Below are 17,565 nucleotides of genomic sequence, written 5' to 3' on the forward strand. Positions count from 1 at the left end.
ACTGCTACTGTGGGCATTGTGCGTGTGTAAGCGGCACTGCTACTGTCGGTGTTGTGCATGTGTAAGCGGCACTACTACTGTGGGCATTGTGCGTGTGTAAGTGGTAATGCTCCTGTGGGCATTGTGCGTGTGTAAGCGGTACTGCTACTGTGGGCATTGTGCGTGTGTAAGTGGTACTGCTACTGTGGGCATTGTGCGTGTGTAAGCGGCACTGCTACTGTCGGTGTTGTGCATGTGTAAGCGGCACTACTACTGTGGGCATTGTGCGTGTGTAAGTGGTAATGCTCCTGTGGGCATTGTGCGTGTGTAAGCGGTACTGCTACTGTGGGCATTGTGCGTGTGTAAGTGGTACTGCTACTGTGGGCATTGTGCGTGTGTAAGCGGCACTGCTACTGTCGGTGTTGTGCATGTGTAAGCGGCACTACTACTGTGGGCATTGTGCGTGTGTAAGCGGCACTGCTACTGTCGGTGTTGTGCATGTGTAAGCGGCACTACTACTGTGGGCATTGTGCGTGTGTAAGTGGTAATGCTACTGTGGGCATTGTGCGTGTGTAAGCGGCACTGCTACTGTGGGCATTGTGCGTGTGTAAGCAGTACTGCTACTGTGGGCATTGTGCGTGTGTAAGCGGTACTGCTACTGTGGGCATTGTGCGTGTGTAAGCGGCACTGCTACTGTCGGTGTTGTGCATGTGTAAGCGGCACTGCTGTCGGCATTGTGCGTGTGTAAGCGGCACTGCTACTGTCGGCATTCTGCGTGTGTAAGCTGCACTACTACTGTGGGTATTGTGTGTGTGTAAGCTGCACTACTACTGTGGGTATTGTGTGTGTGTAAACTGCACTACTACTGTGGGCATTATGTGTGACTGTTGTGTGTCATAACGTGAAAATGAGGCACTACTGTGTGGTGTAATGTGAATCAGGGACACTATGTGCTGTGTAATGTGAATAAGATTGTGCTACTGTGTGATGTAATCTGAATTGGGGGTACTATTGTGAGGCCACTCCCCTTCCTTGTGATGCCACACCCCTTTTGTGTGGTGGATGGAGGGCGCAAATTTATAGTTTGCAGGGGGGCGCCGAACACACTAGCACCGGCCCTGGTAGCAGTCTAGTATAACACGCCTCTTGCATGCATTTGTGATCCACTGCTGTGTCTGAGGATGCAGCATTGGATCACGCTGTGACACCATTGGCCGTTGGGGTAACCAGTGGCGGATTTAGGGGGGGGGGGGGCACCAAGGCACGTGCTCCCCCTGTCATTTTTAGTAGATTTTTGCTTTTTTTTAATGCATGCGGCGCGTGCACCCACCCGACAGGAGGCTGCTGCTGCTGGTCCAGGATTGGCTCCCTGGAGAAACGTGACATGCAGTCAGTCAGTGTATGTCACGTTTCTGTCAGAGAAGCCGAGCAGGAGGAGGAAAGTCCCAGCTTCAGGGACAACACCGACACCGCACAGCACCAGTGTGACCAGCAGCCCACCCGTTTCCCTGCCGCACACAGCAGCACAACTACGGTCCGGGACAGCAGCCGCAGGCACCGCCGAGGGACAGCGCACCCGCCAGCAGCCAGGTCTCCAGCTCCTCCCGCCATCTGACTCAAGATTGTGATTGCGGCCAGCATCCTGCTCATCACTGCCTGCACCCAGATCTCCATAATTGACCTCAGGTAAAGGTCCGCTCCCCGTCCTACCCCTGGTACCTTCCATCCACTCATCTCAAGGCCGGTACCAGTGAACAGTTCCCATGGCAGGGGGCAATCAACAGTGTAATGTGAGGGTACAGAGGTGGTATATCAGTGTGTAGGGGTAATTCTCTGTGCCCCCCACCAGCCCACTGTGCTCATTGATGTAATTGCCCCCCACCTAAAACCTACCAGCCAGTTCAGTCACCAGGATCCCCCTGCCCCCTTCCCATCTTGCCTAGCATCCCCCACCATCTCACTGACACCCCTACCATCCCAATGTCTCCCACCCTACCAACCCTGGGTATTCCCTCCCTTATTAAGCCCAGTGTACCCCCTTCTCCAACATAGTGCCACCCCTTCCCACCATGTCACTGCCTCTTTCATCCATTGCCTCTCCCTGTCACCCTCTTCCTGTCACCCACTATCTCTCCCTGTCACCCTCTCTGTCTCCCACTGCCATCACCTTCTCCCACTCATCATCCACTTCCTCTCCATGTCACCCTCTCCTTTCACACACTGCCTTTCCCCTGCATTACTGTCTCGACATCCGCCTCTCTCTCCTGTTACCCTCTTCCTTTCCAAAGCATCACCCTCTCTCCGTAACACTCTGCCTCTCCCTATCACCCTCTGCCTCTTCTTGTCACCTTCTCCATGTCACCCACTGTTTCTCTCTGTCAACCATTCCTGTCACCCACTAGCTCATGGATGGGTGGTCTTCAGTTTGCCGGCTGTCGGGATCCCGGTGCACAGTATACCGGCGCCGGAATCCCGACAGCCGGCATACCGACACTTTTTCTAACTCTTGGGGGTCCACGACCCCCCTGGAGGGAAAATAAATAGAATGGCGCGTGTAGTGCGCCACCGTGCCCGCAGCGTGGCGAGCGCAGTGAGCCCGCAAGGGGCTCATTTGCACTTGCCACACTGTCGGTATGCTGGCGGTCAGGCTTCCGGCGCCGATATGCTGGTCGCCGGGAGCCTGGCCGCCGGCATACATACTACACCCCTCATGGATACAGCATTCTCTTTGAAGCCATGCTTATTATTGTGGGGCCACACCCACTTTCCCAGGAGCGTGCTTGCCCAAGTCATGGTGCCCCCCCCTGTCATTTTTTTCCTGGATCCGCCCCTGGGGGTAACCCTGAGTTTATGTAAACTGGCCACTGCAGCTTCATCCACAATATATGACAAATGCATGTGAGAAAGTATTAATGTTCATAGAAATACATCAGACATATTCATTATTTGTCCTGGCAGACATTAATGAGCTGTATGATATACCCATCAATGGTTGTTCAGGCAATAATAAGATTCATGTTATCTGTGTCTCATTTGGAGACAATCTAATTAATTTCAACAGTGAACAGTTGGGGTGAGTGTGGTTCATGGTCACGCTCCTTGGGGATCACATTACTTTTTTTCACACACATGTTTTCAGTAACTGCATTTATGGAACTATCCACCTACATTCTTACCTCATTGGATATGCCCGACCTCGTCTGATCTTGGCAGCTATGCAATGTTGGGCCTGGTCAGTACTTGGGAGACCACCTGGGAAGACTAGGTACTGTAGGTTAAGGACTTCACAGATTTGCAGAACATCTGTACTGGATTATACGAGTTTAGTTGATCTATTCCAGGTGTTAATTTGAGTTACTGCCCGCTGTACTTTTATCTGATAATAATATTGTACCCATGATCACCTGATTTATCATCCACATGCAATAGGTGGAGTGTTATAGTCACACCACTCCATTGTTCCTTTCACTGGTACCACCATATTGAAAGCATCCATTACTCTTTCACACTTACCAGAGACTTACTTATACTACATCTCCTTTTCCTTGAACTCTCATTGTGGGGAAACCCATTTGAAAGCAGATTCAATTGCTTATCTTCCTTCTTTCAACGCGGGTAGACAGTAGAAACTGAGCTGTGTTACTAGGTTCTTGACACACCCTTTATCTCTTCTACATTTACTAAATGTGCAATCAAGAATAATATACTCATGTGCTGACACACAATAGGAGTTCTATTTTGCTATATCAGCATTGTTGATTAGGGAAGACCCACTTTACCGGTTATATTAACCTCTATACTGACGAATGCATAAGGTCCCCTTACTTAATCATTGATCTTTGTCTGATTGTATGTGTTACATCTATTCTTTGTACTCCATCAAAACAGCCATTTAGCATTGTGATTCCAAGGATATCTCTATTTCCAATATTATTGTAATCACTAAAATACTAGGCTGTCACATAGCAACAATTTTTAATAAAATTGTAACTTTCTAATTGTTTCTTCAGACTTCATATGATGGTTGTTACTTATTTTTTATAAATTATATATATATATATATATATATATATATATATATATATATATATATAAATAAAATAAGATTTTACTCACCGGTAAATCTATTTCTCGTAGTCCGTAGTGGATGCTGGGAACTCCGTAAGGACCATGGGAAATAGCGGCTCCGCAGGAGACTGGGCACAACTAAAGAAAGCTTTAGGTCACCTGGTGTGCACTGGCTCCTCCCACTATGACCCTCCTCCAAGCCTCAGTTAGGACACTGTGCCCGGACGAGCTGACATAATAAGGAAGGATTTTGAATCCCGGGTAAGACTCATACCAGCCACACCAATCACACCGTATAACTCGTGATACTATACCCAGTTAACAGTATGAATATAACTGAGCCTCTCAACAGATGGCTCAACAATAACCCTTTAGTTAGGCAATAACTATATACAAGTATTGCAGACAATCCGCACTTGGGATGGGCGCCCAGCATCCACTACGGACTACGAGAAATAGATTTACCGGTGAGTAAAATCTTATTTTCTCTGACGTCCTAGTGGATGCTGGGAACTCCGTAAGGACCATGGGGATTATACCAAAGCTCCAAAACGGGCGGGAGAGTGCGGATGACTCTGCAGCACCGAATGAGAGAACTCCAGGTCCTCCTCAGCCAGGGTATCAATTTTGTAGAATTTAGCAAACGTGTTTGCCCCTGACCAAGTTGCAGCTCGGCAAAGTTGGAAAGCCGAGACCCCTCGGGCAGCTGCCCAAGATGAGCCCACCTTCCTTGTGGAATGGGCTTTTACAGATTTTGGCTGCGGTAGTCCAGCCGCAGAATGCGCCAGCTGAATTGTGCTACAAATCCAGCGAGCAATAGTCTGCTTAGAAGCAGGAGCACCCAGTTTGCTGGGTGCATACAGGATAAACAGCGAGTCAGTTCTCCTGACTCTAGCCGTCCTGGAAACATAATTTTTCAAGGCCCTGACTACGTCCAGTAACTTGGAATCCTCCAAGTCCCTAGTAGCCGCAGGCACTACAATAGGTTGGTTCAAGTGAAAAGCTGATATCACCTTAGGGAGAAACTGGGGACGAGTCCTCAATTCTGCCCTATCCATATGGAAAATCAGATAAGGACTTTTATATGACAAAGCCGTCAATTCTGATACACGCCTGGCCGAAGCCAAGGCCAATAACATGACCACTTTCCGCGTGAGATATTTTAGATCCACGGTTTTTAGTGGCTCACACCAATGTGATTTTAAGAAACTCAACACCACGTTGAGAACCCAAGGTGCCACTGGAGGCACAACCGGGGGCTGAATATGCAGCACTCCTTTTACAATGTCTGAACTTCAGGTACTGAAGCTAGTTCTTTTTGGAAGAAAATCGACAGAGCCGAGATCTGTACCTTAATGGAGCCTAATTTTAGGCCCATAGACACTCCTGCTTGTAGGAAATGCAGAAATCGACCTAGTTGAAATTCCTCTGTTGGGGCCTTTTTTGGCCTCACACCAAGCAACATATTTTCGCCATATGCGGTGATAATGTTTTGCAGTTACATCTTTCCTGGCTTGAATCAGCGTAGGAATGACTTCCTCCAGAATGCCCTTTTCCTTTAGGATCCGGCGTTCAACCGCCATGCCGTCAAAACGTAGCCGTGGTAAGTCTTGGAACAGACAGGGCCCCTGCTGCAGCAGGTCCTGTCTGAGCGGCAGAGGCCATGGGTCCTCTGATATAATTTCTTGAAGTTCTGGGTACCAAGCTCTTCTTGGCCAATCCGGAACCACGAGTATCGTTCTTACTCCTCGCCTTCCTATTATTCTCAGTACCTTTTGTATGAGAGGCAGAGGGGGGAACACATAAACCGACTGGTACACCCACGGTGTTACCAGAGCGTCCACAGCTATCGCCTGAGGGTCCTTTGACCTGGCGCAATATCTTTTATAGCTTTTTGTTGAGGCGGGATGCCATCATGTCCACCTGTGGCCTTTCCCAATGGTGTACAATCCTTTGGAAGACTTCTGGATGAAATCCCCACTCTCCCGGGTGGAGGTCGTGTCCGCTGAGAAGATCTGCTTCCCAGTCGTCCACTCCGGGAATGAACACTGCTGACAGTGTTAACACATGATTTTCCGCCCATCGGAGAATCCTTGTGGCTTCTGCCATCGCCATCCTGCTTCTTGTGCCGCCCCGTTGGTTTACATGGGCGACTGCCGTGATGTTGTCTGATTGGATCAGTACCGGCTGGTTTTGAAGCAGAGGCCTTGCCTGACTCAGGGCATTGTAAATGGCCCTCAGTTCCAGAATATTTATGTGTAGGTAAGTCACCTGACTTGACCAAAGTCCCTGGAAGTTTTTTTCCCTGTGTGACTGCCCCCCAGCCTCAAAGGCTGGCATCCATGGTCACTAGGACCTAGTCCTGTATGCCGAACCTGCGGCCCTCTTGAAGATGGGCACTCTGCAGCCACCACAGTAGAGATACCCTGGTCCTTGAAGACAGGGTTATCAGCCGATGCATCTGAAGCTGTGATCCGGACCACTTGTCCAACAGGTCCCACTGAAAAGTTCTTGCATGGAACCTGCCGGATGGGATTGCTTCGTAGGAAGCTACCATTTTTTCCCAGGACTCGCGTGCAATGATGCACCGATACCTGTTTTGGCTTCAGGAGGTCTCTGACTAGAGATGACAGCTCCTTGGCTTTCTCCTCCGGGAGAAACACTTATTTCTGTTATGTGTCCAGAACCATCCCCAGGAACAGTAGACGTGTCGTAGGAACCAGCTGTGACTTTGGACTGTTTAGAATCCAACCGTGCTGTTGTAGCACTTTCCAAAATAGTGCTACCCCGACTAGCAACTGCTCCTTGGACCTTGCCCTTATAAGGAGATTGTCCAAGTACGGGATAATTAAAACTCCCTTTTTTCGAAGGAGTATCATCATTTCGGCCATTACCTTGGTAAACACCCTCGGTGCCATGTACAGTCCAAACGGCAGTGTCTGGACTTGGTAATGGTAATCCTGTACCACAAATCTGAGGTACTCCTGGCGAGGATGGTAAATGGGGACATGCAGGTAAGCATCCTTGATGTCCCGGGATACCATGTAATCCCCCTCGTCCAGGCTTGCAATAACCGCCCTGAGCGATTCCATCTTGAACTTGAATTTTCTATGTATGTGTTCAAGGATTTTAAATATAAAATGGGTCACACCGAACCATGCGGTTTCGGTACCCCAAACCGTGTGGAATAGTAACCCCGTCCTTGTTGAAGTAGGGGCACCTTGAGTATTACCTGCTGGGAATACAGCTTATTAATTGCCTCTAGCTCAGCCTCCCTGCCTGAGGGAGTTGTCGGCAAGGCATATTTGAGGAAACGGCGGGGGGGAGACATCTCGAATTCCAGCTTGTACCCCTGAAATACTACTTGAATGAAACAGGGATCCACCTGTGAGCGAGCCCACTGATCGCTGAAATTTTTGAGACGGCCCCCCACCGTACCTGGCTACACCTGTGGAGCCCCCGCGTCATGCTGTGGACTCAGAGGAAGCGAGAGAAGAATTTTGATTCTGGGAACAGGCTGACTGGTGCAGCTTTTTCCCTCTTCCCATGTCTCTGTACAGAAAGGAAGCGCCTTTGACCCGCTTGCTTTTCTGAAGCCGAAAGGACTGTACCTGATAATACAGTGCTTTCTTAGTCTGTGAGGAAACCTGAGGTAATGGATACGAGGTCCCAGAGACCATCCCCAAATAATTCCTCACCGTTATAAGGCAGAGTCTCTATGCGCCTTTTAAAGTCAGCATCACCTGTCCAGTGACAGGTCTCTAATACCCTCCTGACAGAATGGACATTACATTCATTTTGGATGCCAGCCGGCAAAATATCCCTCTGTGCATCCCTCATATATAAGACGACGTCTTTAATATGTTTTCATGTTTGACAGGGTCACCGACCACGCTGCAGCAGCACGATCTGCAGGTCTCAGTCTAGTACCTGAGTGTGTAAATACAGACTTCAGGATAGCCTCCTGCTTTTTATCAACAGGTACCTTCAAATTGTCCGTTCCTAAAACGGCAGTGCCACTTTTTTTGACAACCGTGTGAGCGCCTTATCCACCCTAGGGGATATCTCCCAGCGTAACTTATCCTCTGGCGGGAAAGGGTACGCCATCAGTAACTTTTTAGAAATTACCAGTTTCTTATCGGGGGGAACCCACGCTTTTCACACACTTCATTCATTCATTCATTCATCTGATGGGGGAACAAAACACTGCCTGCTTTTTCTCCCCAAACATAAAACCCTTTTTTAGTGGTACTTGGGTTAATGTCAGAAATGTGTAACACATTTTTTATTGCCGGGATCAAGTCACGGATGTTCCTAGTGGATTGTGTATATGTCTCAACCTTGTCGACACTGGAGTCAGACTCCGTGTCGACATCTGTGTCTGCCATCTGAGTGAGTGGGCGTTTTTGAGCCCCTGATGGCCTTTGAGACGCCTGGGCAGGCACGGACTGAGAAGCCGGCTGTCCCACAGCTGTTACGTCATCCACCCTTTTATGTAAGGAGTTGACACTGTCGGTTAATACCTTTCACCTAACCATCCACTCTGGTGTCGGCCCCACAGGGGGCGACATCACATTTATCGGCATCTGCTCCGTCACCATATAAGACTCCTCATTAAACATGTCGACACAGCTGTACCGACACACCGCACACACACAGGGAATGCTCTGACTGAGGACAGGACCCCACAAAGCCCTTTGGGGAGACAGAGAGAGAGTATGCCAGCACACACCAGAGCGCTATATAATGTGGGGATTAACACTATAACTGAGTGAAATTTCCCCAATAGCTGCTTGTATATATAATATTGCGCCTAAATTTAGTGCCCCCCCTCTCTTTTTAACCCTTTGAGCCTGAAAACTACAGGGGAGAGCCTGGGGAGCTTTCTTCCAGCTGCACTGTGAAGAGAAAATGGTGCCAGTGTGTCTGAGGGAGATAGCTCCGCCCCTTTTTCGCGGACTTTTCTCCCGCTTTTTTCTGGATTCTGGCAGGGGTATTTACCACATATATAGCCTCTGGGGCTATATATTGTGGTATTTTTGCCAGCCAAGGTGTTTTTAGTGCTGCTCAGGGCGCCCCCCCAAGCGCCCTGCACCCTCAGTGACCGGAGTGTGAAGTGTGTATGAGGAGCAATGGTGCACAGCTGCAGTGCTGTGTGCTACCTTGGTGAAGACTGATGTCTTCTGCCGCCGATTTTCCGGACCTCTTCTTGCTTCTGGCTCTGTAAGGGGGACGGCGGCGCGGCTCCGGGACCGAACACCAAGGCTGGGCCTGCGGTCGATCCCTCTGGAGCTAATGGTGTCCAGTAGCCTAAGAAGCCCAAGCTGGCTGCAAGCAGGCAGGTTCGCTTCTTCTCCCCTTAGTCCCTCGCTGCAGTGAGCCTGTTGCCAGCAGGTCTCACTGAAAATAAAAAACCTAATTCTATACTTTCTTTCTAGAAGCTCAGGAGAGCCCCTAGTGTGCATTCAACCTCGGCCGGGCACAAAATCTAACTGAGGCTTGGAGGAGGGTCATAGTGGGAGGAGCCAGTGCACACCAGGTGACCTAAAGCTTTCTTTAGTTGTGCCCAGTCTCCTGCGGAGCCGCTATTCCCCATGGTCCTTACGGAGTTCCCAGCATCCACTAGGACGTCAGAGAAATAATATTTTAATTGTTTATCATTATACAAAAGAGTGCACAAACACCAGAGTCCCTCTTTTTTCTTGTAACTTACAAAGTTTAAAGGGGGCAAAGATTTTGCACCTGAACTCACCATTCCAAGTTCCATAACTGGCTATAATATGTAACATACATAGTAACATAGTATTTGAGGTTGAAAAGAGGCAAAATGCCCATCGCGTTCAACCTGTTTATTATATTAAGTTGAGTTGATTTTAATGTACCTGCTGAAGATTGTTTTATGACTAGTTAACAACAACAAATCATGTTACATCCGGATTAACAACTTCAATAATTTAAGTGTTGTAACCTTGGATATCCTTTTCAATCAGAAATTCATCCAATCCCCTTTTAAATGCATTTACAGTGTCCACCATTACCACCTTCCCTGGTAAGGAATTCAAAATCCTTATTGCCCTAACAGTGAAGAACTCTTTCCTCCGTTGCGTGCAGAATTTTCTCTCCTCCAGGCTCAGCAAGTGCCCACATGTCCTAAACAGTGTTCTTGTAATAAATAATTCCTCTGATAATTCTTTGTAGTGCCTTTTTACATATTTGAAGACATTAATAATGTCTCCTCTTAGACACCTCTTTTCCAGTGTATACATGTTCAACCTAGTAAGCCTTTCCTTGTAATCCAGTCCCTCTAACCCTTTAATCAATTTAGTAGCTCGCCTTCGAACCCTCTCGAGTTCACCAATATCTTTTTTATACAGTGGTGCCCAAAACTGAACACAATATTCCAGGTGCGGACGTACCAATGATTTGTACGGCGGTAGAATTACATCCTCGTCCCTTGTCTCAATTCCCCATTATATGCACACTAACTCCTTACTTGCCTTCTTTACTGCGCTTTGACATTGTATACGGTTATTAAGTTTATTATCAATGAGTACCCTCAAATCCTTTTTCAAAACTGTTACCCCTAGCCTTTCCCCGTTTAATATGTAGGATGCAAGTTTGTTTTTAGTTCCGAAATGCATAACCTTGCATTTTTCTATATGTTTTTTATATGTTTTTATATATGTTGAACAGTAGTGGCCTGAGTACGGACCCCTGTGGTATTCCGCTGAAAACTGGTGTCCAGCTTGAGGACTTCCCGTTGACCACTACTCGCTGTACCCTGTTTTCCAGCCAGTTACTTATCCATGTACAGTTTTTCCTAGGCCAAGCTCTTTTAATTTGATGATTAGTCTCCTGTGAGGCACTGTATCGAAGGCTTTTGCAAAATCTAAGTAGATCACATCCACTGCTTTTCCTTGGTCAAGATTGGTGCTCACTTCCTCGTAGAAGTTAAATAAGTTAGTTTTACATGATCTGTCCCTCACAAACCCGTGCTGGTTCTTGCTGATAATCTTAGTCATCTGCAGATACTCCTGTATACTGTCCCTTAGATTTCCTTCAAATATTTTCCCCACTATAGATGTCAAAATAATCGACCTGTAGTTACCCGGATGATTTTTAGGATCCCTTTTAAAATAATGGCACTACCTCCGCTATACGCCAATCCTTCGTTACCATGCCAGATCTAATTGAACTATTGAAAATCAAGTACAGGGGTCTTGCTACTTGTGACCTAAGTTCCATAAGAACCCTCGGATGAAGTCCGTCCGGGACAGGTGATTTATTAATCTTTATTTTGCGTAATCTCTCCTTGACTATGTCTTCACTTAAACAAGGATCTAACCATGAAACATTACTGTCACTATCGCTATGCACTACTCCCATCGTCAGTTCTTCGCTGGTGAACACCGATGAAAAAAATTTGTTCACTATTTCTGCTTTTGATTCGTCATTATTTAACGGAAATTCAGTGCTGCTTGCATGTGGCATTGAACTTTCGTCCAGCTCTGAATCAGGCCCACTATTCATCAGCATCACAAAACGACACTAGAACTTTTTTTTTTTTATATATGCCTAAGGAATCCTGACACGTGTTGGCTGCTGGTGCTGCTGATTATAGTAGTAGCAACTATGTGTTGCTCAGTGCCTAGACCTTTTCTCTACTGCCTAGACAAGGCCATCCTAAACTCAGGGCCTGATTGCGGTTTGTACAGAATTGTGCTGCAGGGAAGCTGTGGTTCAATACGTACAACTAAAATGCCAATGCAGCTGGGGACGTCTGTAGGAAATAGACACCTCCTGCATGCATCTGCAATCCAGTGCCGTGTCAGAAGGCACAGCATCAGATCCCCGTCACCTCAGTGAGTCTGTGTAAGACGATGACGCAGACCAGGGCTCGGCATGCCTACATAACGTGGGGGCAACACCCCCAAACAATCATGATAATCATGCTGCGATTACGCAGGACCCATTCTACACATGAGCAGAACGGGACGGGTACATGCTTAATTCCCACACCATCGGATTTGTATGTAAACCATCAGGTTTGAGTACAAATACGAATCAGACCCTCTGTGTCAGAGCAAGGGAGCCATTCTCCGTGATTCACGAGACAACTACACAAATTCAAATGACATACTTCCCCAAAATACCAAGATTTTAGTGGATCTTAAGTTAAGTAAGGCATTGCTACTAAGCAATTAAGTTTTCATATAAGAACAATTTCTTAACAGACCAGTTTAAAAGGAAAAAAAAAATGAAATGCATGTGATGCATGGGACTTTATGTTCACTTTCTGGAGAATCACCCAAGAGAAGCCATAGAGATGCCAATTATCACTTTGAAGGAGCTATAGAGTTTGGTGACTGAGACTGACGTTAAGGTGCACCAGTCATATCAAGAGCTCAGCATACAACTGGTCTGTATGTAAGGGTGACTAGAAAGAACCCATTACTGAAGAAAAACACTTGGATGCATGTTTGGGGAGCCAGAAACATTAGAGTGGCCTAGCTAAATTGTGGGATAATGTGTTGTAGTCAGATGAAACAAAAATGTGACTTTTTAGCCTCAATTTAAAACGTTATGTGTGGCTGAAACATAACACTGCCCATTCCTCGGCAGATGCCATCCCAACACTGGAGTATGGAGGTGGCAGTATCATGTTGTGAGGATACTTTTCCTGGTTGTGTGGAATGGGCATCTTGTTAAAATGAAATGTTCGATGGACAGTGCAAAATACATGGGATGTGCAATAAGTTTCTGGATGCACACAAAGTATTTGCCAGAGGAGTCTATGCAAAGTTGTATGCACTCAATCCACTAGTCCGAAGAAGGTACATCTTCTACATGCTGGATGAAGGTCTCCACTGCAGCTTCCATTGACACAAAATGAATCCCATGCATCCTGTGCTTGATTTGTGGGGACACGAAGAAGTCACAGGGGGCCAGGTCTGGACTGTACGGCAGATGACCAAGCTCCTGGATGCATTCTTGGGCCAGAAAATCTATTACTGTCCTAGACTTGTGGGCAGCTGCACTGCCATGATAGAGAAGGGTGCCATGAGCGAGAGTTCTTGGACAGCACCTGGAAATGGCTTCCAGCACTTGAAGCAGGCATTGGTTGGCATAACAGTCCTCAGTGGCAGTGCGCTGCTGCATGAGTGGTACGATAGCTTAATGACCAGTCTTGTCCAAAAAACAGCCACCATCTGTTTGGCCACGCTGCACTCATGTTGGAACTTCTGTAATGGCGCACCTCTAACTGGGGTCTACTGGGCCGACTGTTGTTTGGTCTCAGGATTGAAACTGTATATACAGGATTCATCGCCACTGATGGTCTCCCAGACAGAGTTTGAGTGACCACCATCAGACCTGGCCAGCATGTTGTGGCACCAAGTCAGCTGAGCTTCTTATTGCTCGAGTCAGCTGATAGGGCACCAAGCATGCAGAAACCTTGCTCAGAGCAAGATTTTTGTATAATATCAAGTGGATGGATCCCAATGAGATGCCTATCTCTTTTTCTAACTGGGCCATGGTCACCCTGGCATCCATCTCAACTATGGCCCGCTCTGCAGCAACATTGTCCTTGGTGATGGCAGACACAGGTCAACTGCAGTGCTCCTCATCTTCCAGGGACCATCTTTCATATCAAAAATTCTGCAAACTACTCACACACAGTGGTTCTAGACAGTACTTCCTTCCTAAAAGCAGCTCGCAGTTGGTCAAAACTTTCCTGCTGTCACAGACCACTCTTGTAGTCGTATGAGATCAGGGCTCTCCAGTGGCCTCTGTTAAGCTCCATAACAAGTTTGTGAAGGAAGTGAAGTGACTTCTTCAGAATGATGCTTATAAACAATTCTGTGCTTTGACATTTCACAAGAACTTTAGTTAGAGGTTACAGTTCACAACCAGTCAGATTGTGTCTACTCTAGCTTATGCAATGCACATCCAGAAACTTATTGCACCCCCTCATTCAGGGAGATACTGAAAGGTACCCTGCTTCAGGTTGCCAGAAAACTAAACCTTGGGAGAAAGTTCACCTTTCAGCGGAACAATGATCACCAGCACGAGACCAAAACAATACTGACATGGCTGGACAACAAAAAGGTGACTGTTCAGCAATATCCAAGTCAAATTCCATATCTCAATCCAATTGAGAATCTGTGGCACTATTTGAAAAATGCATTCCACCAGTGTCAGGTGTGACTCATTGGGTCGACCTGGAAAAGGTTGTCAGTGTCTAGGTCGACATGCACAATGTTAACATGGGTAAAAGGTGGACATGGTGAAAATGTCGATATGGGTTTAAAAAAAAAAAATTGTGTCATTTACACAGCCACAGCTTAGGGAACCCCAGTTAGTGCACCACATCCACTCCCATTGCTCGCTTCACTTGCCATGCTTCAGACAAAAGTTACTATTACCAATCGTAGACCATGTGGAAGGTAAAGTATGCAAAAGTTGACATTTCTTTTAAAAAACTTATGTCAACCATAGTCACGTTGACCTTTTGACAATGTTGACCTTTTGACCATGTCTACCTAATGCATGTCGACCATTAGTGATTGACCTATTGACTGTCAATCTAATTACTGTCAACCTAACATCCGGATACCACCAGCGTCATCCAAGCAACCTGAACAACCTGGACCAAATGGCAAAATATCACCCCCAATGTGCAAACCTGGTAGAAACTGGACCCAACAGACTTAACGCTGTTATTTTACTAAAAGGTGGTTCTACCAAGTACAAGTCTGCAGTTTTTGAATACTTACAGTGTATGCAAACAGCATTTTTCCTTTTTTTTTATATTGTCTAGAACAATCCTTGTAAGTATAATTTGTGATACAGACAAACCTTTTGACTTTTTAGAGGGTTGAGGGGCTAATTCAACAAGGAACGCAAAACTGCAAAAATTGCGAAAATACGTAAAATCTGAGACCAAAAATACAAAATCTGAGACAAAAAATACAACTTCTGAGATGTAGCAAAAACTGTGTATGCACTATGAAAAGTAGGCGTGTATGGGGCGTACTAAAGGGCTGGACTAGCAAAAACTACGAGCAGGGGTGTGTTGTGGGCGTATGCAGATTTTAGATAGGCGGGGCATACGCATTTTTTGCAACTGAATGCACATTTATGTTGTGCAGTTTCTGAGTGACTACAGGTCTACCTTAAAATCTGCACAAGCTGACCTCAGGTGTAGAATGTTCGTTGTATACTGCAATCATTGCTTCATTACACCCAGCTGAAGCAGCTCACACTGCTGACCACAATTCAGTTTATTCAGCTGCATTGAAACTTAACAACATGTAAGGGAGCATTAAACTATTTAACACATGTATTCCTCTAAAATATATGTTAGTAGTAACCTAATAATTCTTTAAGTTAATAACAATGCAGGTTTGTCAAGAACACACTTGTTTTCCTACAAACATGTACAATAACATTTACAAGCAAGTTGTTTTTTGGGTTAATGGCTCTTTGTTTAAAAGCTGAGTTTTTTTCCTAATTTAAAGCAACAAACATTTATTATCTTCAAAAATCATACCCACATACATGTGTAAGGTTTTTATGTTTTTTTTTAACCCTTGACAAAGAAACATATGTTCAATAACATCACCACAATAATTGTGATTTTGTGGCCATTTTAATTATGCACCCCTTTTATTTTTAGATATATTTTCACATTAAACATTAACATAAGGAATGTTAATAATAACAAAGAAACATTAATATGTCATGTATGTAAACTTTGAACATAAAAAAAAATATATTTTTTTCCCCTTTATCCGCCTGCGTTTGCATCAGCGGAAGTAGCTTGTCTTGTTGTTCGACGCATCCTGTCAGTAGGCATGGAGGGCTCAATGTTATGTGTCGCTGATGTTAAATTGTGACATCAGAAACCTTTATGCGACTAAGGGATATATTCAATTAGCAGTGATAACGGACTTTTCACGTGAAAAGTCCGGTTTTCGGGTGAAAAAATGGACTTTTCACGTGAAACGCAATTACAGCCTATTCAATTTTCCGTGAAAACTTATCGGTGATCATTTTTTCACTAATTTCACTTCACCTTCTCTGAAGCAGGTGAAAAGTTGGGAAAAGTCACTATTTTAAGGTAAAAATGTTTGGATATGGTACAGAACTCCTGGCACACACCCCTTAATGACTAATTAGGCACGTTGAAGTTTTTAATTATTTTTAATTGGCCAATAATGACATGTCATTTTTGGGGTGAAAAAGTAAAAAGTCATGGAAATTGGGGTTCAAGGTATGGGACAGGTATATTGGGGTGCTTTATGAGTGGGACAGGTGTTTTTTAGGCTTGCAGATGGGAGTAATCTGTCTGTTTCCACTTTTTTTTAAAGTACCCTAAAATGACCCAAATATATACTTATACCCATTTTCATGTACCCCAAATTTAATGAGAGCATTTATTTTGCTCAAAAAAAATTGCTTTCTATAATTTTTTTGCATTTTTAAAATAATGCATATAACAGCCATTTCACACAATTTAAGTCCCCAAAAACGCTCTAATGTGATCTCTAACACACTTCTCTTCTGTTTTCCTATGTTAGTTTAGCATTTTTTGGGGTACAGGCTGATTTCCCCATTTTCACCTGCACTTTTCACTGCAAGAATTTTCACGTGAAACCCGGTCGGAATTGAATAGGTCGAAAAACGGAGCGTTTTCGCGGCAATTTTCGGCCGATTGCCGCGAAAAATTTTCGGGTGCAAAATTGCCGCGAATTTGCGGATAATTGAATATCCCCCTGAGTGTACGTTTTTTCGCAAAACATGCGGAATTTTAAATCTCATCGCAAAATTTGCTTATTTCACAAGTCCACCTTTTTTTGTAATATTAAAGTAGTGTTGCAGATTTTCCATTTGGGCGTGCTTTCGCAATTTTGCGATTGGTCGCAGTTTTTTCTAATTTGTACTTTTTATGATCCTTACTGAATTAGCCCCTGAATACTTATGCAAATTACTGGATATATATATATATATATATGGGTGGTCTTCTGTATGCCGAATGTCGGGATCCCGGCGCACAGTATACCGGCGCCGGAATCCCGACACCCGGCATACCTACAACTATTCTCCCTCATGGGGGTCCAGTAGCGCGCCACCGTGCCCGCAGCGTGGCGAGCGCAGCGAGCCCGCAAGGGGCTCCTTTGCGCTCGCCACGCTGTCGGTATGCTGGGCGCCGGGAGCCCGAGCGCCGGCATACCGTACGACACCTTTATATATATATATATATATATATATATATATATATATAGCTATGTATATAGATATAGATAGACAGTCTGGGTATCTATCTATCTATCTATCTATCTATCTATCTATCTATCTGTGTGTCTTCATACCTAGCCTCAACATGCCATAAAACGCGAGACGCCTGGTGTGACAGGACTGCACCGAGAGGTGTATGGTAGAAAATGTCTTAAATTTTGCATTTTATGTGCATGGCAGATGCAGTGAAACACCACTCACAGTGTACCAGAGACACCG

At 45.6% G+C, this 17,565-nt stretch overlaps 2 protein-coding genes and 1 pseudogene across 6 annotated transcripts in view; 2 read left to right on the forward strand and 1 right to left on the reverse strand.

Annotated features, from left to right (window-relative positions):
* The window catches only part of DOCK2 (dedicator of cytokinesis 2), a 1,781,615-nt gene that overhangs the window by 661,807 nt on the left and 1,102,243 nt on the right, over positions 1-17,565 (reverse strand). The gene's annotated exons all lie outside the window — the stretch shown is intronic.
* The window catches only part of INSYN2B (inhibitory synaptic factor family member 2B), a 249,720-nt gene that overhangs the window by 117,891 nt on the left and 114,264 nt on the right, over positions 1-17,565 (forward strand). The window lies entirely within an intron of this gene.
* Positions 3,142-3,256, forward strand: LOC134937656 (5S ribosomal RNA; annotated as a pseudogene).

This window comes from Pseudophryne corroboree, chromosome 6 (assembly GCF_028390025.1).
Source record: "Pseudophryne corroboree isolate aPseCor3 chromosome 6, aPseCor3.hap2, whole genome shotgun sequence".
Classification (NCBI taxonomy): Eukaryota; Metazoa; Chordata; class Amphibia; order Anura; family Myobatrachidae; genus Pseudophryne; species Pseudophryne corroboree.